Source organism: Megascapheus bottae, chromosome 13, assembly GCF_031878675.1.
Source record: "Megascapheus bottae isolate mThoBot1 chromosome 13, mThoBot2.hap1, whole genome shotgun sequence".
Taxonomy (NCBI): Eukaryota; Metazoa; Chordata; class Mammalia; order Rodentia; family Geomyidae; genus Megascapheus; species Megascapheus bottae.
The window spans coordinates 39,068,309-39,096,160 of NC_143521.1; the positions used below are offsets into that span (position 1 = coordinate 39,068,309).

The following is a 27,852-nucleotide window of genomic DNA, read 5'->3' on the forward strand; positions in this document are numbered from 1 at the left end:
GGCTACTGGCCAGTGTGATCGTGGAAGAAATGGGAGCTAGCACTCCTCTCGCTCTGCCATGACTACCCTTAGTCTTTCCCTAAGTCCTGCTATTATTTGGCTAAAGAACAAGGAAATCTCATCTGGCCTGAGATTTTGCCTTAGATAATTCCCAAGTTTTCTTTCCCCAGAAAGGATGATGGCAGTGTCAGTAATCCCTTAACCTTCATTAGCCAGACGCCATAAATCATGGTTGGCAGGAGAGACTAGAGGGTCATGGGTAATTGAATTCCAGCCAACCTTCACACCTAATTCAAATCAACCCTTTGACCTCGTTCCTGACCAAATGTGCTGCCACAGCTAGTATGGTTTTTAAATTCAAAGAAAATGTTTGCATGCCTACTATGTGTTCGTTTTGTGAGAGATGGATCTATTATGCTGGTTCATTCATTCTTTCATTCGTTCTGTCCACAGACTCAAGGAATTAACAGATAGCAGATGGGACGTAAAGGTCATCTCGGGGTCAGTCCAGCTGAGAAAGCAGAGCTCTCCAGACACCCTGATTTCATGTTATTTCTCAGAGATGCAACCTTAGTACGGATGGAAAGTCACGTAGGAAATAGGTGAGAAGTATTTTCCATTCTCTTAAGGAGAAGCTGTGCAGGATTTCTGGATCCCAAAGGGTCCCATCTAAATCCTTCCCCTCCGGATTTGCTGTAGGACATCAGGTAAGCTCTTCCACTTCTGTAGGCTCTGAGTTTCTTATCTGTGAGCTGGAGCAGGATGTGAGCATGGCGGTGGCAACACTTCCAACATGACAAGGCTCTGGGGAAGATTTGGGGATTAAATGAGATCATGTGTTAGGAGCGTCCTGGTGAATTCTAAGACTCCTCACACCTGGGAGATTATTGCTAAGAACTTTCACACACTCTCTGTTAAATCTCCAACTAGCAATCAGACATGTAAGAGGAAAAGACCTAGGCAGACAGAGCACACTCTCTATATTTATTTGATTAATTAAGTTAATTGCCTATTTGCATATGGTGCTGGGAATCAAATTCAGGGCCTTGCACATGCTAAGCAAGCGTTCTACCTCTTAGTTACAAATCCAGCTCTTAGTTTTCATAGAGAAAATCCTGCTCTGTAGCTCAGGTTGACCTCACACCTCCAGAATGGTGGATTCACAGTGTGTAACACCACACCTAGCCCACACTCTCCTTGTTTTAAGGAGTATAGGTTTGCATGGATATCTGACCACTTTTCTGGCTTTATCTAGCATGGCAGACCTCTAGATCACCCTCATTTTAACTGAGCAAACACATGATTTAGATTTCTATGCCAAAAGGCTTGTCTGACATTCCACGGCTTCAAAAAAATATGTAGCACTCACATCCTCCTTCAAGTTGAGACTGTACAGCATTCTACCATTTTTCATCCTCAATCAGTTCAAAACCAGCTCACCAGAGATGAGAGGTGTTTGTATCTAATCAACCTTTCAATCCACAATAAAGCTAATACTCAATCGCTATGGAGTATGTTCTCAGAAGCAATCCTTCTTTTAAAGAATGATGAGTCAAGGGTGTAGGGAGGTTTATTCAGGAAGACAATGAATGTATTTAAAGTAATTTTCTTTCTCATTGGAATCCCAAATTGTGGACTCCCACTGGGAATTAGCTGGGGGACTTCGAGCAGCCCCAAGGGCTGGGGTTGAGTGGTAATGTTAGTGGAATTAGTCTCTGCTGCTGTAAGTGGAGAGATGGTCACCCAGGAAAAGAGGAGGATCATCGGGGAAGGTAAACTCAGAAGCAAACCCTCCTTGATGATTTTCTGCCCTGCAGCATGGGCTACTTCACCAGCTTGCTCCATTAATCTAACCCTGTACCCCACACTTCCCCTGCAAAGAGAGGAAATCATAACCTCCACCTCTGTGGAACAGTAAACAAAACTTGCTTTTTTATTTTTTGCCAGTCCTGGGGCTTGAACTCAGGACCTGGGCACTATCCTTGGGCTTTCTCAAAGCTAGCACTCTACCACTTGAACCACAGCACCATGTCTGGCTTTTTCTATATATGTGGTGCTGAGGAATTGAACCTGGGGCTTCATGCATGCTGGGCAAGCACTCTACCCCCAGGCCATACTCTCAGCCCAACAAAAGTTGCTTGAGAGGTGAGTTGGGTTATTTATCTATTTATTTTGCTGTGCTAGTCATAGCAAATGCATGCTCCCTTCTCCCCTTCCATCTGTGATGAACGAGAGGGCAAACATTTCCCGAATGCTCATGGGCCATGCCTACTTTATTATTCCACTCAGTTCCAGAACTTGAGTCTTCACAGAGGAAGCTGTGAATCAGAGAAGTGAAGTGACTTGTCCAAGGTCATACAAGGGTGTGAGGGTTTCAATCTTGATGGATCTTTCCCATCTGTGACCAGAAAAACCATGAGACCAGCCATGTTCCAACATCTCAAGTCTGAGCTTCTAGACTTTACAGAGACATTCAGGTGATTTTATTACCACTGTAACTATAGCTGCTATTTATTGAAATAGCTGCAAATTGCCCATCCTGTCTTTAATTCAGTTGTGTATTTCTGTTTTATTGAGGAAATATTTGCATTGATTCCATGTGGTCAAGGCAAGCTTTTAAATTCATCCCCTAAGGCTTTTGCATTGGACAAGTTCCCAGGCTTCTTTGGCCAGCCTGGAAGCAATCACTGTCTCCTCTCTAGGCAGAGCTGAGTTTCTCCTGGCTGGGAGTTTGGCCTAGTGGTAGAGTGCTTGCCTAGCATGCACAAAGACCCAGGTTTGATTCCTCGGTACTGCGTACATAGAAAAATGCCCGGAGTGGTGCTGTGGCTCAAGCGATAGAGCTTTAGCCTTGAGAAGGTCCAAGGACAGTGCTCAGGCCTTGAGCCCAAGCCCAGGACTGGGAAAAAAGAAAGAAAGAAAGAAAGAAAAAGCTGGAAATGGTGCTGTGGCTCAAGTGGTAGTGAGCTATCCTTGAGAAAGCCCAAGGACAGTGCTCAGACTCTGAGTTCAAGGCCTAGGACTGGCCAGAAAAAAAAAAAAAAAGAGTTTCTCTTAAGCATTCTGTGCAGAAAACCTGCTTATGGGTGGTAATATCTCTTGGGCCAACTTTAATCTCAAACCTTCTCCCTAGCTTCATTTTTCCCCCTATCCTAGGAAGCTTGAAAAATCTACAGTGAGCCCATGTCATTAGTGAAGTAAAATAAATAATAAAAAATTTTTTAAAAAGCAAAATCAATGTGAAAACAAAAAAATAATTAAATTTGGAACTATACTACATATGCTTTGATGTGAGGAATTCATTCAGTTCTATGTTAGCAGCAGTTCTGTCTAAATTGTACAGTCTTTTGCAGGCTTCCCTGCCTTTAACTTTATCTAAATACAATATGCCTTCCCCAAAGCCAAATAAAAGTGAATGTGCTTAACTGAAGTGATAAAATGAAAAATTTTAAGGTGGCAGGTCTTTAGTGTTGGGCAAAATGAATCCAGAATCTGTAGTGCAGTACTGAATTCTATGCCTCCTGAGCTTTTCCCTCGAGTGCTGTCCTGGGACCATATTCCTGTGAGCACCCAGGGTCTACCGTGATTGAATTGTTTTCCATTTTTAGGGATCTCCATTGGTCTCTGTCTCTAGCTTTCAGCCTACTGTTTTGTTAGATGGTGAGAGGTGGCTCCTCCCAGAGGGAGGAGCTTGAGTTGTATGAGGAAAAGCCACAGGGCTAAAAGACCTGGTAGTGATCTTTGGCATAGCAGAAACAAATAGCAAACTTAGATGGCTGACTTATCTGTCATGGCTGCTTGCCCTGGAGCTGTCTATCCATGGAAGAAAGGGCAGATGATAAAAGTGACGGTGCAGCCACTGAACAAACTACATAGATACAGATCTCAGCTTTGCTTTCTACAAACTGTGACTTTGAACAAGTTTCTTTCTTTCTTTTTTTTTTTTTTTTTTGCCAGTCCTGGGCATGAGCTCAGAGCCTGAGCACTGTCCCTGGATTTTCTCAAGGATAGGGCTCTACCATTTGAGCCACAGCACCACTTCTGGCTTTTTGCTGTATATGTGGTACCGAGGAATCGAACCCGGGTCTTCATGCATGCTAGGCAAGCACTCTACCACTAGGCCAAACTCCCGGCCCCTGAACAAGTTTCTTAACCTTTGGTTTGTGGTTTTATCATTTGTTAAATGGTATAGTTAATCATCATGAGATCTAATTCTCAGAGTTGTACTATAATGAATCAATAAACACAAGACAGTGAGAATCCAGCCAGGAACTGAATATTATCCACATATGGCAGCCATTATCATTATTAATATTGCTCTCCTACTTTCCATCCTTTTCCTTTTTCAGCCATTTCCTGGAATTGGACATCTAAGATTTCTGGCTGCTTGATAACTTTGTCCACTGCCTTCTGTTTTATGTTTGGTTCACTCTGATTGACCCAGGGAGTTTCAGTCTTCTTCCTTCTTGGTCTCTAATCCCCTATTGTTATTATTTTTCAATTAAATATCCATTTGGTCTTATTTTTTTCCAGTTACATTGCAGGTCTGATTTAGCTTTCTCCATTTCTGAACAGAGACATACATTCATCCTTTGATTTAAGGTGCAGTTAAATCTCTAGCTTCTAATCCCCTTTCCTGCTTAAATGAACATTGATGCCAATTGATCCCACATCCATTCTATTAGCTGGCCAGTCAGTCACACAATTATCAGCACACCTTTGAGCTGTTAGGGGGAACTGCACGCTGGAATGAGCACAGAAGGTACACTTAGTTCCTTACTGTAGTACTGAACTAGACTTGGCCCTGCTGTGGGAAAATAACCCGCTCCTTCCTCAAAGTGAATTGCAACTGCAACTGGAGGCCAGTGGCACCAAAATGGGAAACTCCCTGTACCCCAATCACACATGAGAACTTTGGGAGAGTGATTCATGGGGTTCTTTCTCTGGAAGAGGAGTCTCCATTATCTGGAAATACCTACCTTTGGGGTACCACTAGAGTAGCTAGCACCATGTCCAGTTTTCCTATATGTCCTTGAAACAGTTTCAGAATCTTTTTCATGGGTGGGGGTGCGGGGGTGGTCAGTCATGGGGCTTGGACTTTGGGCCTGGGCACTGCTCCTGAGCATTTTGTTCATCTGGAGAATGGAGGGTAACATACCCACCTTTTAGGCTTATCTATATGAAATAGGTTAGTATTAATAAAATGCCTTAAAACACAGGATGGATGGATTTTATAAATAAAAATGAGGTTGCTAAAATATTCTAACAGAGTCAAAGGGGAATAAGACTCAAAACAAGTGTGCTTTTCTGGGAATGAGGAAGGTAGAAGTACAAGAACTGACTCAGGCAAAAAAGTAGGTAGGGGCCACTTGAAATTGTGGAGTGGACATAGGGAAATCCCCAAATTCCTAGTCTGGTGGCTTTATAACTTCAAACAATAACAACAACAAAAAAGGTTGATTTCATCCATTTCCTTTATTCACAGTTGTGATCTCTAAGCAACCAATTCCAGAATACACATATGTGGTCAAACATGTGGTCACCTGGGGTGAGTGTGTGTGTGTGTGTGTGCGCGCATGTGCGCGCGCACAAAGAAACTTAATGGGGAAAATCGTCCTTGGATCTAGAGCTTCTGTCGGTCGTGTAAGCCGGGACATTGACTACCTTTGTTATGGACTATCTTTGTATTGATTTTACTTTCCTTTTTTTTTTTTTTTTTGGCTAGTCCTGGGGTTTGAACTCAGGGTGTTGTCCCTAAGCTCCTTTTGGTCAAGGCTAGTGCTCTACCATTTGTCACTTCCAGCCTTTTCTGTTTATGTGGTACTGAGGAATGGAATCCAGGGCTTCATGTGTACTAGGCAAGCACTCTACCACTAAGCCACATTCCCAGCTCTAGAGTATCTTTTTAAGAGTATTTGTCCAATGAATAGCCTGGGGAGACAGAGGTAGTCTCAGTCTCTCTGTGTCTATCTCTCTGTCTCTCTCTTTCTCCGTCTCTCTTTCCCTCTCCAGAGCAAAGGGAAGAATATTTGTTGTCATATAAGAAACTGAGGTTCTCAAGTTCAGATTCCTCTTCTGATACTCAACTTTCTTTCTTTCTTGTGGGTCATGGGTCTTGAACTCTGGGCCTGGGAACTGTCCCTGAGTTCTTCAGTTCAAGACTACCACCCTGCCCCTGAGCCATAACCCCACTTCCCATTTTCTAGTAGTTAATTGGAGATAAGGGTGTCACAATCTTTAGTGCCTGGGCTGGCTTTGAACCACGATCCTCAGATCTCAGCCTCCTGAGTAGCTAGGACTACAGGCGTGAGCCACCATGCCTGACCTGACACTCAACTTTCTGTGAGTATAGAACTCAAGTAGCTCTCTTCTCATTGCCCTGCAGAACATGGTGGATCAGAGAGCTGACAACATTAGCTACTTGCTACTGCTCTAATAAACCGTCCCTCTTCTCTGACCCTTTCACTCTTAGAGTGCTTCTGGAGTAAATCTAGAAAAAGAAAATAAAAGAGAAAGATACAGTGCATTAAACAACATCATCTTATTTTCAAAGTGAACAATAAAAGGCGCAATGTATTTCTTGTAATTTTTTTGGTACACATGGCAGTTGTTACCTGAACAAGTGTGTTTGTAAAGCCAAGCGGCTGTGCTTTGCATCTTCTACTCCTTGAGCACTACAGCTTTTTACAAAGCTATCTCTGTTGCCAATATCCAGCAGAGTTAGGGTTGGATGATGCAGATTGGATTTGTTGTATAGCATTTGGAAATTGATAGGAATAGGTGGTTTAAAAAAAAATCTATCTTTTGAAGCAGTGTGGTTGTTGAATCAGTTGAGTGAGCTTGGGCTGAGCTGCGGAGACAGCTGGATACCCATCCGTGTGGCAAACTCTTGGAGGGATGAAGGATGTAGGAGGATTCAGGCCTCGTGTGCCAAAATGATGCTCTCATTGTCAGGCAGCATTGCCTACAAGGCCTCTGGACCAGGAGCCAGACCAAGCCCACCTTCAGAGCAGGAATGAGAACCAGATAGAATCCCTTCGGAAAACACAGACAAACCAAACTTCCCACTGCCATTATGAATTTCTTAAATTAAAAAAAAATCACATGTGACCATTATAAAAACATTAGAAGGTAGAGCCAATAAATGAATGAATGAAAAAAAACCAGATACTTTTGGAATACATTCATTTTTATTTCCAATGTATATGTATACTTTAGATACATACACAGAGAAATAGGGACAATTGTACATTGGCATTTATAATGTTTTTAAAATCTTTGCTTACGTGGTCTTGGGACTGAAAATTAGACATTCACAGCATAATTTTAAACTATCTGGCTTTTCATCATATAAATGACTCTTAAGCTATCTAACCCCTATTGATTTGCAGACTATCTTTATTCTTGGATCCAGAGACTCACTAGCTGCAAGGCAGGACAGTAACAACTGCTACACATTCATGGATCTTCTCTGATAATGTTTACCAAAAAGAAGAGTACTGTTGTATAAGGTCCTATACACATTGATCATGAAAGCAATCTAAGATCCATAGTCTTTACTCTTAAATAAGTTCGAAGAGTGTGTTCAATTCTTTCCATAACAAACTACCACAAACAGTGATTTAAAACAATGTACCACTCAAGAGTCCCACCACAGCTTTGCTGGGTCTTTTGGGTCTTCTAAGGCTGAAATAATAGTGTCACCTAGGATTGAGTTCTCATCTGAAGACTCGGGTGCTGAAAGATAGGCTTCCACGCTCAGTTAATAAGCTGACATTCTTCATTTCCTTGCAACTTGAAGACTCCCAGAAGCTTGATTCCCAGCGCCAGCAAAGAGATCAAGACTTTAGAATGAATTTGCTACCAAGACAGTCTTACCTAATGGAATGGAATCAGATGAGTTATATTCCAGTAGGATGGTGTATTCCATTGGCTAAAGCAGCTCCCAGGCCTAATGACAGTCAAGAGAGAATTATACCAGGATGTGAATTCTAGGATCATGAGGCACCCTAAAGTCTACTCATTATAGTAAGCAATTAAAGAGGAAAATATCTCCCCTTAAAATACTTTCCCCATGAGTAAAGGAAACCCCACACTTGAGAAAAACATAAAATCTGAAACTTATTGCCGAACAAAACTTGTATTCCATGTCTTTTAGTTCAAGAAAAGGTGGATAACACAGCACTCTAGAACCAAAAATTGGCTCTTTGATAAGTATGCCATCTTCAAAGGGGTGTCCCAGGATGTGTTTTATGTTTTCTTGGGAATTCACTTCTGCTTCACTATGACTACCTTATTTTTTTCCCAACTCTGTCTTGTGGAATGGGGTGGCATAGCCAAGGCCATATCATGATGACCACAGCGGAGACATTTTTCCAAGTGAAGTTATGTGAGCTATTCTTATGTCTGTAATTACTATGTCTCCCCAAACCTAGCCCTGAGTCTCCATAGGCTTTCAGGGTTTTTTTTTTTGTTTTTTGTTTTTCTTTTTTGCAAAAATACAAAGGGAGGCAGGCAGTTAAAAATAATCTTGATAAACATAAGATGAATCATATTATTAAAAGAGAACAATATGGGATTTTTAACTTCTCTCTCTTTTTTTTTTTTGCCAGTCCTGTGCTTGAGCTCGGGGCCTGAGCACTGTCCTTGGATTTTCTCAAGGCTAGAGCTCTACCACTTGAGCCTCACCACCACTTCCAGCTTTTTTCTATGTATGTGGTACCGAGGACTCGAACCTGGGTCTTCGTGCATGCTGGGCAAGCACTCTACCATTAGGCCAAACTCCCAACCCCTTAGCTTCTCTTTTTAAACCTCCAGAAGCATTTATGTCTCATATTTCATACTTCCTTCACTGTAAAGCAATGGCAAAGCAGCATTTTCTTAGGAATATGGTGGACTTATATCTGACTATCACCACTCATAAAACAGCATTTCAGAGACATCAAAACCTTGGAGGGAAGAAGAGAAGGGACAGGATTCCTAACTCTGTACCTAATCTTTAATCACCTTCTCTTCTTCCATTGCTTTCTTTCCTGCTAAAGTGAAACAAATCAGGATGGTCCCTTAGTGAGTGATAACTGATAAGGAGTGGGAGTTGTAGTGAATACTGCAGTTATTTCTATAAGGCTTGGACCCGACCACCTGCTTCATGAATCAAAGTATTGCCTTACAAAACAATGACAGGTAAGTTTTATGTGTACACAGTGAAGATTATTCTCTCTCAAAGTATTTCCTGGGTAGTGGTGAGAGCTTCTCCCTGTCCTCTTTTCCCAAGTGCTTCTGGTCTTGCCTTCAGTCTAAAGAAAAGAGCCTGGTATCAAGTCAGCTGATACCTGACTATAGGTAGAAGAATAACTCTTCCCAGGGGGCATTCAGTGAGAGGTTAGGGGTAGATGTGGACCCAGCCAACAACTGTGTGTCCTGCTCTTATATGACAGAAGAGGGGAAGGAGGACTTGAGCAGGACTTGGGCTTGGATAAGACATCCTTGGGCTAGGTTCTGGGTGAGGGTGCTGGAAACAAGAGCAGACATAGACGGTGGCTCTTTAAGTTACCCCAGACTTCCTATATGGAGCTTTGAAGCCTTAAAGGGTGTTACTAATGAAGACTGCCATTCCATTTAGCTGGACTCATTTCAACGTTACCTCATTCCAGCCCCTTTGAAGCATGGATTAGATCCTTCAGGCTGCTGTAACAAAGTCTCAGGAATGGAGTGCCCCAATTCATTAGAAATGTGTTGTCTCACATTGTGAAGCCCAGTATTCCAAAATCACACTTTCCTAAATTAAGGAATCTTTTCCATCTCTCCCTAAGCTTCTAGTAGTTGCTTGTAGCTGCTTCATTCCATACTGTACATTGGTTGTCACATGCAGGGTGTGTGTGTCTGTGTGTGTATCGGTGTGTTCTCATAAGGACAATAAGGATATCAGTTATATTGAGGTAGTCCTAGTGTCTCTGTGATCTCTTTGGAGCTGTTGAATCTGCAAAGACCTGTGTCTTAGTCTGCTTTCTGTTGCTATCACCAAGCACCCGAGGATCATTTATGAAGGAAAGAGTTGGTTTGTTCACAGTTTGGGAAGTTAGGAAGTCTGAGGGCATGACGTCAGTATTTGGCAAGGGCCGCAAAAGGTACAGACAGGGGCAAACATGTACAGACAGAAGAGACAAAACACAGGGGCAGCTCCTTTATAACCACCCACCCTCGTGCTAACAAACACAGTCTTAAGACTGCAAAGCCATTCACTGGGGGACAAGCATTAGTGCCTATTCACAACTTAGCCATCCCTGGAAGGCCCCACCCCTTAACACCACCATGCAGTCAAATTTTCACATGAATTCCAGCCAGAGTATTCGACCCAACTTAGCAACAATTTTGTCAAATATGATCACCTTTGGAGGTTCCTGATAAGTGGGAATAGCACAAAGCAGAGCACAGAGAAATATGCGCATGTATATACATAAGCACGTGGGTGCGTGGGCACACACACACACACACACACACACAAACTAGGAGCCAATGACATTGTAGCCTTAGACTTGGAAACAAAGGCAGCAGGGTTTGACTTGAAAAGGAATTGATCTGAAATATTCATCTCTTGTCTTTTGCAGCCTAGCAAACTCACAACAGCACTATCTTTCTCCAAGCACGCCTTTCTTCCACACCCTTCTTCCCTCCACATGTACATTTGGCTACTAGCAAGGGGAGAGAGGTTATTCACTGTACTTCCAGCACCTGCAAGACGAAGCACTCTGTCTTCTCCATTGTGGGGGACACCAGCCTCATATGTGTCCAGCCTCACAGGGGTCTGTGAATGGTGTTTACCCGAGTTGACCAGAAGTAGGGGGAGCAACTGAGAGACGAGGGCTCCTGGCTGTCTTGTCATAGGAAAGAGAATCGGGACAGCACAGTGACATTGTAACAAGAGTCCAATAGTTTCTAGCTCCTCAGTTCTTTATTTGAGAAGCTCTTATAAGAATCTTATTCATCTAGGCTGGGAGTTTGGCTTAGTGGTAGAATAGTTGCTTAGCATGCACAAAGCCCTGGGTTCAATTCCTTAGTACCACACATATAGACAAAGCCAGAAGTGATGCTGTGGCTCAAAGTGGTAGAGCTCTAGCCTTGAGAAAGCTCAAGGACAGTGCTCAGGCCCTTAGTCTATGCCAGGACTGGCAAAAAACCAAACCAAACCAAACCTAGCCAAAACTAAAACCCAAAACAACTCCCCCCCCCAAAAAAAAACAACCCCAGAATCTCATTCATCTGGTGTTAGAAGATGTCTTTGGTTTTGCTTTATCCAATCAGTGCTGTTTGGTGTTCATTCAACTGTGCAAAGGAAATGTAGTTGTGTGACTTTCTATAACTGACCCATGGTGCTTAAACGCCTCCTGCCACCCACTCTGCTGACTAATGGAAGGTGCTGATGGACTGATGCGTAGTGCAGTGTGATAGCTGGGCCATTCCAGTAAGTCTCTTTGGAGTGAAGCAATGTTTCAATTGACATCACTCTCCCTGTTCTTTAAGATGGCATCTGGTAACAAAGTGAGATACTGCAACAATATGAGATAACCAAGGGACAGCAAAAGAGATGAGAGATAACATAGTACATTAAGAACAACAATCATTCATTATACGGCTTATGTTTCTATATCCTAGAGATCCTTTCATTCAGCGTCCTACTATATGGCCTTTTGTATCAAGGTTTTGCTCTATTGCAAATCTCTGCTAGGAGAGCCCAAGGTTTCTACTGATTATGACAAATGAGGGAAACCATTGAGCCTAAGTTCCTTTGAGTCTGGCTTACTTCACTTAATATGATTTTTTCTAAGTCTTTCCATTTCCTAACAAATGGGGGCAATGTCATTCTTTCTGACAGCAGCATAGAATTCCATTATGTACAAATAATGTACATTATGTACATCTTGTTGATCCACTCATCAACTGAGGGACATCTAGGTTGGTTCCATATCTTTGCTATGGTAAACAGTGCTGCAATGAACATCGTTGTTCTAATGGATTTAGTATGTCCTTGTTTCTGGATGATTGGGTAAATGCCAAGTAGTGGAATTGCTGGGTCATAGGGGAGCTCTATGTTTAGTCTTTTGAGGAAGTGCCATACTGCTTTCCATAGTGGTTGAAGAAGTTTGCACTCCCACCAACAGTGATCCCTCCTGGCCACATCCCTTCCAGCATCTGTTGTTATTAGTTTTCTTCATCCTGGCCATTCTAACTGGAGTGAGGTAGAATCTTAGAGTTGTTTTGATTTGCATTTCTTTTATGACCAGAGATGTCGAGCATTTCTTCATGTGTCTATAGGCCATTTTTGTTTCTTCTTCAGAGAAGACTCTCTTTAAGTCTTTGGCCCATCTTTTAATGGGATGGTTTACTTTGGAGATTAGTTTTGGATTGATTCAATTTTTACCTGATATATCAGATATATTTGTATTTGGTTATTTGAAACTGGATAGGGAACAGGGGAAAATAAGATGAGAGGTGGGGGTGGGGGGAGGGAAATGGGGGCCAAGACATGTGAAAGGGTATCAATGTATGGGAATTAATGCACCATCTATCTGGCAAATATCATGTAACCCTTCTATTAATTACAATAAAAAATATATGGAAAAAAAAAAGATGGCATCTGGGTCTGTGGAGGCTCCAGGACTGTGGGCTGTTGAGGAGGAAGCCCCACGAGCCATGCTGGCCCAGAGCCATTGTTAACTGACATGTCCAGGATGGCTGAGCTGCAGATAGCCCAGCAAGGGAAGTTCACATGCCAAAGGGTTTATGCCACAGTATGTGGCCTGTTCTCTCCCGACCTGGGCAAGGCGCAAAGTCCTCCTTGTAGACTAGGCCCCACTGCAGCCCCTGATACCACATGGAACTGACTGGTTCATGCTGGACTCCTGTCCAGCCCAACTATTGCATGGCCATTTGTCTTCTATAGCTAGAAAACAAGTGCTGGCAGGGATCTCGGGCACGAGCCTGGGCTCCCTTCGCCCACCCTCCCTTTAGTTACTCACAGTTACAGCCTCTAATCTTGACCAGGAGAGGATGGTATAGATGGCCCACAACTTGTGATGGTTTTATTTAAGGTTTTGAAAGCCTTAAGGTGGTGCAAAAGCAACACACACTCAATAGACACCATCTTCAAAATTCGAGTTTAGTTCTTGTGTGTGTGATACTCCCTAATGCTATTGGGCAGGGCCAGCCAGCCACAGCTTCCTGTCAGCTTGTGACAGGAACATAAACCACTACTACTCTGCAGTTGACTTTGTGGCTGGACTGTGATGTTTGGTAGGTTAAGTGTATTAAATGCATTGGTTATATTCTGAACTCATGATGAGTTTATTGGGCCATCACCCAGTTGAAAGTTGATTAACACCTAGACTGAATAGTTGAATGGCCCTGACTAGCCAGACTCTTGAATCATCAGGAAGTATGGTGATGGGAGATGCAGTAAAGCTTTGCTTGTAGGGGGGAAAACAAACAAGAAACATGACAGAAAGTGACTCTGCTCTATCTCTTATTCTGTTAGAATACGAGGGCTGTGATGCTTTAGATGGGGTGGGCCAAAGTGTGGCAGTGAAAAGAGAATTCAGAGCTGAAGCATTCAGCTCTAGCCCAACCCTCTCCAGTACAGCTGTTGTAGTGGTGGATATGTTCGCATCTGCTCTGATCAGCATGGCAGCCATTATCCACAAAGGGTGACTAGTGCTTCTAAGGATCTTGAAATTCTAATTTTTATCAGTTAAATTTTAACATCTACATGGTGCCAATGGCTACTCCATCCAATGGTGCAGTTCTATGCTTTAACCGTTTTTTTTTTTTGTCATTGGGCTTGAAATCCGGGCTTGGACATTGAGCTCTTCAAGTCAACGTTAGTACTCTACCACTTGAGCCACAGCACCACTTGCTTTAACCTTTTATGGGAACTCTTCTGTAGTTTCAGAAAGCCAAGGACTCCTTCTTAGGCTAATCCTTTTAATACACAAAATGAAAAGATATAGAATTGCAGTGGAAACAAATTAATTCAATACTTATATACTTGGACTTTAATATGTATATATGTGTATAAATATTGGCAATACTGGGGTTTGAACTCAGAGCTTCATGCCTAATTGGTGTTTCTAATCCTTTCTGCTTTTGTTATTTTTCAAATAGTATCTCTTATATTTATGTCTTGGACTATAATCATTTTACATATACTTCCTGTAGTGAGCTGAGATATCAATTATATATCACCACATTCAGATTTTTATATTTTTTAAAGTAATTTTTTGTGTGTGTTGATAGTAGGGCTTGAATTTGGGACATTACACTCTTGTTTGGCTATTTAGTTCAGGGTGTGTGTGTGTGTGTGTGTGTGTGTGTGTGTGCGTGTGTATTTAAATCCAGGACTACCTTATATATTTTGTCTCTGTCTCTCTGTCTCGGTCTATCTCTCAACTGTACTTGAGACTAAGCTCAGGCCTTGAGTTCAAGCCAGGCAATACCTATACTATTTAAGTTATGCCCCGTATCTATGTACTTATTAATGAATTAAATACCACTCTACTACATAAGCTATGTCCCCCTCTTTATACTTATTAACAAATTAAAAATAATTAATAATTAATTAAATATACTTAAATGTACTTAAATACTAGAAGAGTAATATTGGTTCTGTCAGGAGAGAATGCAAATAAACATGCAATAAATCCTTTTTCCAAGTTCATAAACTCCCTGAACGGTCTTTGCTGGCCCATTGGGGCTATATAATGAGGGTGAAAAAAAATCTCGGTTCTATACTCATATAAACAAGACAGGTTGATGAATAAGGTTCATTCATTTAGGAAATATTTGTGGTATGTCTACTACTGTTCTAGACACTTGGATTACAGTTGTGAATAATATAGACAAGGCTGTAGTTGTCAACAAGTGTATATTTTAGTGGAGAAGAACAATGAATCAACCACCAGATGGTTTCAGATGGTAGTAAATGCTAGGAAGAAAATATAATAGAACAAGCTGGTAGAAAGTGACTCAGACGCCAGTGACTATTTTAGATTGGGTGATCAGCATGGTCTCTCAGGAAGTGGCATTTGAATTGAGGCTTGATTGGAAGAAGGAACCACTCAGAATGTGGAAGTAATATCTTCTGAACAAGAGGGCAACCTTAGAGGTAAAGGCCTGTAACGATAAGGAAGAGGTAGTGTATGATGAAGCTCAAGAGAGGTGGGGATTCAGGTGGGAGAGGAGGAACAAGAAGCAAACAAGAACAAAGAAAGGAGCAGAAGAAACTAGAAGAAAAAAGTGAAGGCTAGCCGGGTGCCAGTGGCTCATACCTAGCTACATAGGAAGCTGAGATCTGAAGATTGTAGTTTGACGCCTGCCTAGACAGCAAAGTCCATGAGACTCTTATCTCCAGTTAACCACCAAGAAGCCAGAAGTGGACCTGTGATTCAAGTGTTGAGCAAAAACAAAACACATAAGAGTCAGTACCCAGGCCCTGAGTTCAAACCTTAGGACCGGTACGTGCGTGCACTCGGGCACACACACACACATGAAGGCTCTGAAAAGCTGTCCTCTAGTCACCAGTATAATCGAAAGCCATGCTTTGGGCCACTGGATCCATTCCTATTTAAACTTCTCAGTTCCACTACTGCTGGAATGAAATGTTGTCTTGGACACAGTTGTGAACTTTAGAATAAACATTTGAGATGAGGTGGTACACCTGTGATCCCAACTCCCTGAGAAGCATAGAAGAGGGTTGAGGTCTGAGGCTTGTGCCTGGAAAAGGCAATAGTTGACTTTCAACAGCAAGGCTTTGAGTTCAAACTCCAGAACTGTAGTGAAACACACACACACACACACACACACACACACACACACACACATTGTGATTCTACCTCATATCCTCTCACAATGGTTATCCTCAAGAAAATAAGCAACAGCAAATGCTGGTAAAGATAGGAGGAGAAAAATCAATCCTTACATATTAGTTCAACCACAATGGAAATCAGTACAGAAACTCCACAAGAAGCTAAAACTGGAACTCCCATCTAATCATGTGATACACCTGAAGAATCTGATACGCTCCTGAAGAAATCAAAGTCAGCGTGGAGCTGAGATACCTGCACCGCCATGGGTATCACAGCACTATTCATAATAGCCATGTCCTAGAATCAGCTCACGTGCCCATCACCCAATGAATGAATGAAGAAAATGTGGAATATCCATACATGAAGTATTCTTTAGCCAAAAATAAAAACAAACTTATTTTATCAGGAACATGAAATCATCACATGTCAAATAAACCAGATTTTTTTTTTTAAAGGTAAGGCCAGGTAACCACGGCTCACGTCTATAACCCCAGGTACTTGGGAAGCAGAGATCAGAAGACTTGCAGGCCACAGGCCAGTCCAAACAAGAGGCTTGTGAGACCCACTTCTCAATAGAAAGCGCTAGGTGTAGTAGCACATACCTTTCATTGCAAATAGGAGGATTACTGTCCAGACAAGCCTTGGGGGGAAGGGGAAAGCAAGAAAGTGCTGTCATGACTCATGTGATAGGGCGTCTGCCTAACAGTTAAAAAACTCCAATGCAGAAAAAAAAAATAATAGAACTTAAATGAAATGCAATTATTGGGAAGGGAAAGGAGTTCAAAACAGGATGATGGAGATGAAGATGATGGAATTATACTGTATAGAAATGCCATAATACAACCTTTATTTCAGTAAAAAAAAATTAATACATGCTAACACAAAAAAGAAAAGAAAAACTAGGTCTAACCCTTGAAGAATTGACTAGTTAGGGCAAGTTTACTGAAAACACTCCTCTACAGAGCTGGGAAACTGTGGGTTAAGATGAGAACCACACACAGACCTCTGGTTAAGATGCAGCTATACTATCAGTAAGGCCACATTACCACACATTTCCATAACTTACATCACTACCACATTTGCTGGAGTCTCTCCATTCTGTTTCAGTGGGTCCAGCAGTGTTTTATTTCCTTCTTACATTTGTACGACTCCCCCATGCATGAGTTGCGCCTAACTCTAGAGATTTCCTTCTGATGGAGTAAACTGGGGCATTCTTCCTTAGAACACATTTTCCACGCCTGGCTTGCCGGTATTCTTGGGATTTTCTGAGTTCCTTATTACCCTTTCACAGATTCTTTGTCAGATAACTTTGTACTGATGCTTCAGTTCCCAGAAAACACACTTCCAGATAGAGATGGTGTGTAGGAGGCTTTTGGAGGCGAGCTCTCAAGACCAACATGTGGCAAAGGTGAGAAAGTGGACAGGACAGAGGAGACCTTGTGTGGTGATGATGTCAGGGAGAAAGAACTGTCATCTGTTTCTATGGAAATCTCTAGAACTGTGGGAGGTCTCAGAGTTGCCTTGAATGAGAGCTAGAATATTTTCAGTAGAGACCAGTCAGCCACCAGCACTCCCAGTCTTCATGACAAGCCTTGCATGTTCAATCCATGAATCCCCAGAAGACTAATAATCGTTACTTTGTAGTTTGAATAAGAGACAGAGCTCAGAAAATAGTGAGTAAATTTCTGGAAAGAAGTGGAGATGAAACCCCACTCCTAGCCTTGGATTCCAAATCTTCTCTCTGCCTGCACAATATTGAACAAATCAACCTCCTAGCTAGGCAGCTCTCAGAAAGCTCTTCTCAGTAGAACCTGGGTACACGGCTTCTGGATCTTTCTTGGGCCATCTCTGATTTAGGTAGGATGCAGGGCAATGGCTTCCAGTTTAGAACCACTGGTGAAGGAATCTTATCTTGTGGGGAATGAAAAGGCCGAGAAACAACAGCCAATCCCCATGCCAGGTATTATCTGTCGGCAACGGGCATCTATTCCTATTCTCATTTGTCTTCCCTGCCAGACTTTGGGAAGCAGCCAGCATTCTGGGGGAGACCTCAGTTCTGCCGATGAAATGCACTTCTATGACATTTGGAAGGCAAAGGAGAGGCAAGGCTTTTCCTACAGCTGTGCAGGAGACAAGCAAGTGCCAACAAAAGCAAGTAGCAGCAACCAGACTCCACATTCCACTTCTGGTCACCAGGGTCTGGGGCAGAGATGGCAACAGCAGCAAGTTTTCTAGCCTGTAGCTTGCAGCTGCTGTGACTGATCTTGAAACCAAAAGACCTGGAGCCACCCCCATCCCCATCTCCCTTGACCTTTACTCTCCCATCCCTTCCAAAGATTTAGTAAACACTCCATTTCCTGGAGTAAGCCCATCTTTTCCTGGCTAACATACTTGGAGTGATTCCGCCCTCCCCCACATGCTGATTCTGATACAGAGCCCTGAGAATGACTCCAACTAGGAGCTCTTCATTCCACGTCCACATGTGATAGACCTGAAGGGCAAAGGCTTTTCCTTGAGAGAGCACCATGGAGAGGACAGGGGAATACCTGGACCCCGCATGCTGAGATGAACTCTCCACTTCCCCTCAGGGAAAGTGGTGAGTGGACTGTCCGGGAACTTTTAAAGGCTTGGAGCTTTGTCTTACTATATTCATGGTGATATTCAGCCTTTTTGACCCTACTGCCTGGTCTCAGCGCAGACTTCTCCTTTGTCTTCTTGATCCAACAGCCTAATGTCATAGAGAAATAGGGCATGGCATTCCATCCAGGACGACTCTTGGCCCACGAGGTTGACAAGAAACTCCTCTGGCGTAGCAGGTACACAGGAGTCCTCGGGTATTGGCAATTCAACAAGTGCTAGTCTAAGTTGGAGACACCAAAAAGTGAGGTAAATGAACGAAGACCATTTAATGGGCCATGAGTTCTCCATACCCTTCACCCCACAAGCAAGGTTAGAAGAGCAGTGGATTTCTGGAAATCGAGTCACTTGAATGGATAGCCAAAAGGACTGTCTTCAAACAAAGATGTCATTTATAGATGAATAAAGGGCCAAAGGCTACAGGGATTTTAGCTTTACAGATTCACATATGAAATAATACTCAAGGACAGCCACCCATGAATGCACGACCTGGAAGCTAGTCAGTGCTATGGAACTATTAGTTGAATGATTCAGAAAGTCAGACAGGACTAATGCCCTGTGGAGTCACCTTCACTTTTTAATAAGACTCAGGACAATATCCAGCTTCTCCTTCACGAGTCTCTGTCCATGTTCCAGGCAACAGCTGGTCCTGCTTTATGACTGTGGGTACAACGAGTTCTAGTAAATCCTGATAATAGATGTATTCAGATGCGCCATCCTTTTAACAATCTTCTTAATTACGGTGCTGTCCTTTCAAGCCAAGCATTAAAGTTTATTACATTTGAATACAGCACTAACTTCAATAGACTTAATATAATTTTATGGATTAAAAAATTGCTTTATAATAAAGGAAATACATTTTATCATCAGTGTGAAGATATTTCGATTTCAATGTATTTTTGAGAGTCACTGGGACACCGTTGAGATGGAAAGATCCTAAAGATGTTGTAAATGTTGCTGGTTCTGTCTTTGTTAGCTTAACTCCGGAAAGCCTAGGTCTCCTTATTTATAAAATAGGGGCCGTCCCTTCCTTGCCTAGCTCAAGGAGTGATCGTGAGTATCAAATGCAAAATTATTCATGAAAGGGCTTTCTCACACATCTGGAGTTGTGTACATTTGCAAGCTTTCACTCCCCTCATGGAAGTTGGTCTTCTCACCCAGGTGTGGCTATAGTGCTGATATCTGAAGCTCAGCCTTTCAAGGTACCCAGGTGATGAAGAACAGAAACGTCTTCCACAGTTTCACCAAGATAAGAGAGCACAAGCAAAGGTGAGAGCCCCAGGTTTCTGGAAGTGAGGGCAGAGGGCCAGAATAGATGAATAGTGCCAAGCGCCAGCTGTGAAGTCTGGGTACCTGCTGACGACATTCTGATGCCCATTTCTGCCTGCTTCCCAGCCCTCCACCCAGCCAGTCTCACCCCAAGCCTCTTTCTTACTCACGTTAGCATCAGACAAGCAACCATTCCTATCAGCAAATGAATACTGTGGCATATCCCACGTTAGCATCAGACAAGCAACCATTCCTATCAGCAAATGAATACTGTGGCATATCCTCTGTGCCCCCCAAAGCACTAGGCTTCCAGAGATTGGGCTCAGATGTTCTAATTTCCCTTTACATAGAGATGAAATGCAACTTGACTGACAGCAATCACAACTCTCCATGTGCAACTCAGCTAAGTATGTGTCCATGGAGTAATTTCCAAGTCTGGAAGGTTTCTAAAGTAGTTCATAGTATCTTTTGGATAATACCACATTGCCATTACTCTAATATACCACTGCATGATTGTTCTTGATCATTGTGCATCTAGAGCCAAAAGAATGTAAATTGCCTTTAAAATCATGGAGCTGAATTTTGTGGTCCTTGAATGATTCAAATGAAGCCCAGCTGTCAAAATGACTAGTTGCATCTAAACTAGTTACTGTAAAGGCTTACATCAGAATGACTAGTCAACAAGAGTCCCTAAGCTAGAGGTCTAGTTAATGTGAATGCTTATAAGAAAATGACTCATGTGAGCTGAGCGAGGTAGCTCATGCCTGTAATCCTAGCTACTCAGAAGGCTGAGATCCCAGGATCATGGTTCAAAGCCAGCCGTGGCACTAAAGTCTATGAGACTCTTATCTCCAATTAACCACTAGAAAACTGGAAGTGGGGCTGTGGCTCAAGGAGAAGGATGGTAACCTTGAGCTGAAGAGCTCAGGGGCAGCGCCCAGGCCCAGAGTTCAAACTCCATGACCCACAAAAAAAAAAGACTCGTGTGAACTTTTACGTCAATGAGTCATTAAAGCAGAGAACTAGTTATGACAACTAGAGATGGCCAATTCACATGAGCAATTCAGGAAAAATGACTAGTTAACACAAACGTTGACAACAAAATGATTCAATAGCGTGAATCCTAAAGTAGATGGCTGGTTAAGAGGACTATAAGAGCTGATTAGCTGACATGACAGCTTATGTCAACATGACTGGTCAATGTAGGCACTTAGGAGAGTTATAGTTACAAGAACTAGATAGCATGAGTTGACTAGTTAAGACATCAGCTACGTCAAAACCACTAGTTAATGTGAACACTTAAGCCAAAGATTGTACTAACATCCAAACTCCCGGCCCTTAACCTGAGTTCTTATATTGAAATGACTAGTTAATCTGGGTCCTTAAGCCAGACAATTAGTTAGGAGAACAAGTTAAGAGTAGAGGATCCATTAAGGTGACTGCATCAAAATGACTAGTTAATGCACATGCTTTTATCCAGTTAGTCAATGTGAATGTTTACATCGAAATGACTAGATAGCATGCATCCACAAGTCAAGTTGCTAGCTAGCAGAGCTTGTTTAGAAGTTAACAGAATAAGATTAGTTAAGGTCATTTGTCATAGCTTAACAACTGTTAATGTATATCTTCACATTATGCCAACTAGTTAACATGATATATCAAAATAACTGGTTAACTGAGCTTATGTTAAAACATTGTTAATGTGTCTTAAGTCAAAAATGACTAGTTAACTTGTGTTCTTAAATAGAAGATTGTGTAGTATGTGTACTTCAGTCAAAACAACTAGTTAATATGAGTATTTATGTAAACTACTTATCATAAGTATTTACACCAAAATGAGTAGCTAACATAATTGCTTATATTCAAACCATTAGGTAAGTGCATTCTCACATCAAAGCAACTCAATATATGAGCTCTTAAGCAAGAAGACAGGTTAATAAGGCTAGTCAAGAGGAGACAAGGGGACTGGTTACAAGTGGAAGAGTAGTATACACGTGCACTTGTGTTAGAATGTCAACATGTGTGCTTATGTCAAAATAACTAGTTAATGTGAGCACCTATATCAAGTGATTGGTTAACATGGGCACTGCCATCAAAATGATTACTTACATGTATCCTTGAGCCAGAAGACGCCAAGTTAGAAGGACTAGTTAAGCAGAGAGGACAAGTTGATGCCTATGTTTACATCAAGACAACTAGTTAACATGAGCACTTATGTCAAGATAACATTAGTGTTTACATCAAATGATGAGTTAGGATGAGCGTAAATGCTTTCATGAAAACAACTAGTAAACATGTGTTTAATGAGTTTAAACATGAGTTTACTTATCTTTAATCCAGGTAAGTAGTTAACCATGAGCACTTATGTCCAAATAACTAACTAACGTTAGTCCTTATGTTAAATACTATTGTCTAGCCTTAAGCTAGATGGCCAGATATGAGAACTAGTTAAGACAAAATGACAATTTAAGAGGATTAGCTAAGAGGATACAGCATGTGTTTCTATCAAAACTACTAATTAATGTGTATGCTTATGTCCAAATGACTAAGTTCCTATGTTAAAACAAAGAATTAACATGACTCCTTAAATCAGAGGACTAGCTAGAGAAACTAGGTTAGAAAATACAACTAGTTAACATGTGTCCTTAAGCCATATGACTAGTTAAGATAACTAGTGGATAGGAAATGAGAAGCTAACGTGAATGCTTATGTCAAAATGGCTGAGTTTTTATCTCAAAACAAGTGAGTCTTTAAGCCAGAGGACTTGCTAAGAGACTAGTCAAGAGACTAAATTAATATGAGTCCTTATGTCAAAACGAGTAGTTAACACGAGTCCTTAGCCAGAGGACTAGTTAAAAGGAGTAGTTAAGAGGAGATGGCCAGGTAGGGTGACTGCTTACATCTAACATGAGCACTTACTTCAAAATGACTAGGTATGGTGAGTGTTAACTTCAAAATGATGAGTTCAAGCAATTACTTATGTCAAAGTGTCTAGTTAACAAGAATATATAAACAACTAACATGAGTTCTTAAGCAAGATGACTAGTTCAGAGGACTAGTTGTAAGGAAGATGAGGATAGGCTGGATCAAAGGTGATCATGTGGATGAGATACGTTGAAAAGATGACTGTTTGGGCCTTACTTCATTGCTTATAATCGTTGACAAATGCCTATATCGGTTGCTGTCTCATTGAGATTAGAAAAGTCTGTAGTATTTTCTCACCTCCAATACTACTTTATAGACTTCTTAGATGCAGATCAAGGGAATTGGGAGACATTCTTTCAATCTTGGCTTCCCTCCCTTCCTCTCTACTTTCACTTTTTTTTTTTGCCAGTCCTGGGCTTGGGCTCAGGGCCTGAGCACTATCCCTGGACTTTCTCAAGGCTAGGGCTCTACCACTTGAGCCTCAGCACCACTTCTAGCTTTTTTTTTCTATGTATGTGGTACTGAGGAATTGAACCTGGGGTCTTCATGCATGCTAGGCAAGCACTCTACCACTAGGACAAACTCCCAGTCTACGTTTCACTTTTAATTTAATAGTGACTTGGCCTTTTTGGCTGATTTCACAATTAAAGACTAAAACACAGAGTGTTACGCCAATTTCAAGTCCATCTAATGGCTGTCTGGATATCCAAGTATTTATGCACACCAAATCCTGGGACTCTCTGCCAGAGAGGAGAGAAGGGAAATATAGAACAGCCTCCCAGAGCGTGAATGTCAAATACTTTTCTACTCCCAGTCTTTCTGACTCTGAAGGTTATATAGAAGCCCAAAGCTGAAGCAAGGGTTTTCCATTGGTCCAGAAGGGAGAAGGGAGAAGAAAAGCTAAACTCATAGGAAGCAGCAACAACGGTCTTCTATCAGATGAAACTTGCCACTAGTTAAATGTCAGGGATTGTGGGAGACAAATTAGTACCACCTTTTCTTGACAATGTTCTGAACAAATTAAGGAATAAAATAATAGGTTAAGGAAAACAGAGAATCAGAACATTACTGTTATTATTGATAATGTTAATTATTAAGAACCTGGCTGCTAAGCTATTCAGAACGTATTACTGATGATGCAAATTATTAAGAACTTGGCTGCTAATTATTGACAACTTATGCTTCAGTCACATGTTGCCCATAGTCCAGCGGTTTAGGAGGCTGAGATCAGAGAATCACTGAGTCAAGGAATTCAAGATTAGAGGGTGACATACTGATAGCTCATCTGAAAACAAAACAAACAAATAAGACATGTACAACGGCATTAAGTGGCTTTCTAACATTGAAGAACATACCTTTTATGTGTAAGTATGTGGACTTCCTAATATGGAAACCACACATCCAGGCACAGAGAGGCCTCTGTCTCTCCCGTGGGTTTCTCCAAGGTGTGAGGACAATGATCACCTCTGCTCCCTGCAGATGGACTCTTTCCTAGGAGAAAGAAAGAGAAGAAAGTCCTGGAATGCCAGCCCAAGTTCTTCTGTTCATCCAGAGGAAGAATCAGGTATGGAAAGCCAAGAAAACCCAGGGTATCATGTAGCTAGTAAAGTCTCTCCACATAGACGCAAACCCCAATAATGCTGGTAAAGAAGGGTTCCTTATAGCAGACTAACCTTGCTTCCATCTTGGAAGTAAATTTCTCTAACAGCAGTTAACTCTGAGAGTTCACAATAGGTAGCAGTCGGAATTCTCATAGCTGACGACTGAATATTCACATTTTAAGAATGCTGTGAATTGCCAAATATTTGGCTGCCACATGTTTTTTCTCCCTTCTCGAGGCTCTCTATGCTGATCACTAGAAATCCACCCACCCACCCACCCAGGCTTCCTAAGACACTTGTGGAAGAGCAGTTGGATTGGAAGACTGCAGGCTGGTTTCCAGATCAGAGTCAGTACTACAGAAACACTTTGCAAGATGGCATAATATTCTTCACTCAGCCTGAATGATTTCTTAGTGTTCCTGAACCTTCTGGCAGGAATCCCTATTGAATTCAGGAAAGCCAGATGAAATCCATCTCGGGTGTTGCCAAAATAAATTACTAATCATATCAGACATAGCACCGAAGAGTGTCCCATCATAGTCGGTTTTCTGTTTTGTAACTGTTTCCCTTGGCTTCATCCAGAATCTGCCAAGAGGAGAGGCATTCCATATTGTACGTGCCACATCTTGTCATGTGCTGAAAGGGAGAGGAGAGTGGGGGTGAGGTTCCTGGAGTCAGGAGAAGGGTACCCCCAACAGTAACACGATGTATTTATTTTGGTCCAATTTAAATACCTCTTTGAGTAATTAAGGGTTGGAACCCTCACTTATGTCCTTCAGACTCTGAGACTAATCAGAACGCCATACACTAAACATATTAGACCAATAGACTCTGTAGCTATATATTTCAGTATGGTTTCTTTTGATGCAATAGCTATATAAGATGATTGTGAGTGCTTCCACTATCTGCTTCAGCTAAATGGAACCAAGCTAAGCCAAGTTACCTGGATTGCTATCCAGATGTTATGTTGTAAGACAAAGGAAGAAGTAAATGATAGCCATAGAAGTGATGATCCAGATTTTATTCCTCCCAGTGGAACAAAAGCCAAAGCCTGTCCTAGAGTGGACCATATGGACATCTGGAGTCTGATCATGATTAGATCCTTGGGAACGGACTGAACTCCTTTGAATTGTATCTGCACTCTGTCTATATTTATAGCATCCTCCAGGTGTTAAGTGAGCGCCCTGGAGGGCCTTACAGTTCTTGAATGTTAAATATGGCTTCAGACCTTTGCATTTATCTGAAAATGGACTGAAAAGGTTAAAACAGAAAGGGGATTAGCAGATGCACAGATAAAGCAAATCCAGCACCTCTCTTTGGCCTCCATTTAGCCAAAACACAAGCTAGGCTGACGTTTGAAAACCAGGTTGGTCCTGGTAGTTCCCATTGCACCTGCTGCTGGATATACAGTTCAATTTCAGTCTAAATAAAGCGAGTCCTACTCACCCAGCTGCATCCCCATGACTTGCTTAACCAGGGCTCTGTGTACACTGGCTGGTTCTGATTTAGCTACTTCGCTGGTCTCCATGCAGACATCCACCCTTCCTGGCAGAAATTGTAACCCCAACATGATAGATAGTGGAACTATCAGAGAAACATTTTGACATCCAGTAAACTAAGCTTAAATTCATTGGCACACCCAAAGGTTTGAGATATTCTTGAAGAAGGTTGGCTGTTGCTTGAGGAGAGATGTAGCTAGCAAAGCTTAAAGGAGTGGGCACTGGTGGTTCATGCCTGTACTCAGGAAGCTGAGATCCAAGGATTGCAGTCTGAAGCCAGCCTGGGCAGGAAAGTCCTTGAAACTCCTGGAAGTGGTGCTGTGGCTCAAGTGGTAGAACAGTAGTCTTGAGCAAAAGAAGCTCAGGGACAGTGCGTAGGCCCCAAGTTCAAGCCCCAGGACTAGGGAGGTGATGGAGGAGAGAGAGAGAGAGACAGAGAGAGAGAGAGAGAGAGGTGAGAGAGAACATGTAATATTTCTCAATTTGTCTTAGTTTGCTTAATATGATGATCCTGCAAGTCAATTTTCCTGCTAATAATCTAATTTTATTCTTCTGAATGGCTGAATAATCATCTATTTTGTATATATACTATGTTTTCTTTATGTCTTTATCAGTTGACAGGCACCTAGGTTGATTCTACAGTTTGGCTATTGTTAATAATGCTGCCATACTGATAGGAATGTTGATATCTAGATTGTCTGTGAACTTAAATTCCTTCTTCTATATGTTCAGGAATAATCCTGCATGACCATACTCTATTTCTAGTTTTTAGGAAATCTCCGTACTGATTTCCACAGTGTCTGCATTAAAATTTATATTCCCACAAACAATATCTGAGGTATATTTATTGTTGTTTATTTTCATGATGGCTGCCATTCTGATAGGTAAAAATCTCAAAATGTTACAAAATCTCAAAGTAAATAAAATCTAAAAGATGTTTTATTTGAGTTTCCTTTGCAACTATTTTTGTTTTTCTTTTTTTAATTGTATTTTATTGTTGGGGTAACGTATAGAGGGGTTACAGTTACATTTGTCAGGTAGTGAATACATTACTTCTTGATGCCCCTTGTTAAGTTTTTGTCCCCTTTGTTTTCCCCATCCCCTCCCAATCACCTTGTTTTTTCCCCCTTCCCTTTCCTATTTCAAATAAACAAACATATATACAATATACCAGGTAACAAAGTCAAGGGGAAAAAAGAAGAAAAGAAATAACTTCACATAGTTTTGCAACATTTTTTTCATGAGCCGTTTGCTCTTCTTTTCAGAACTGTTCATTTACCTATTACTGATTGGATCATATTTTCTGGATATTAGTCCTTTATCTGATGAATTTGCTAATATTTTCTACCATTCTATAGGTTTTCTTTTGATTATAGTAACTATTTCATTTTTTGTATAGAAGCCTTTTAGTTTTATGCAATCCTACTTTCCAATTCTTGTTCTTATTTCTGAGCAATTAGGATTCTATTCATAAAAGCACCTTTTCTAACAATATTGTTGTAAAAGTTAGTGAATTATACAGTTTCAAGCACAGTAGATCCTCCATAAATTTTTATTATTCCTATTTAAAGAAGCGTTTTGGCGTTGAACCCTGACTTTAGACATAACATTATATTCTATTACTTTAAAACATATGACACCACATTTGAAAGTAAGAGGGGAGATTCCTTTCTGCTCCAATCTCTTGGCAGTTACTGAAATAAAATTCTGAAAATTGAAAGAGGAAGCATTATATTTGTAAATACGTGATTAATAAGTCTTTTTTTTTAAAATCCAAGGCCCTAGTTTCTCTAGTTATGAAATGTATTTGATAGGGCAATCATAAGAAATTGCCACAAAATAGATGCTCTGAAACACTAGAAATTTCTTCATCTTAACTCAGGGTTGGCTGCACCTCACACCTGGGTGCAGATCTTTCTTCATCCCTCCCAGCAGGTCTTGGTGTCCTGTCTTGTAGCCACATCATTCTAATTCCTGCCCTCATCTCTCACATTCCCTTCTTGTCGATATGTGTGTATATCCATCTCTTTCTTTTCTAGATTTTAGGTCTACTCTAAATCAGTA

At 41.4% G+C, this 27,852-nt stretch overlaps 1 long non-coding RNA gene across 1 annotated transcript in view; it reads left to right on the top strand.

Annotated features, from left to right (window-relative positions):
* The window catches only part of LOC150055870 (uncharacterized), a 37,751-nt gene extending 18,011 nt beyond the window's left edge, over positions 1-19,740 (top strand). The window contains exons 3-4 of the long non-coding RNA XR_016537473.1: positions 454-602; positions 19,656-19,740. This is a non-coding gene — a long non-coding RNA (uncharacterized LOC150055870). The remainder of the gene's footprint in view (positions 1-453; positions 603-19,655) is intronic.
* The last annotated feature ends 8,112 nt before the right edge of the window (positions 19,741-27,852 follow it).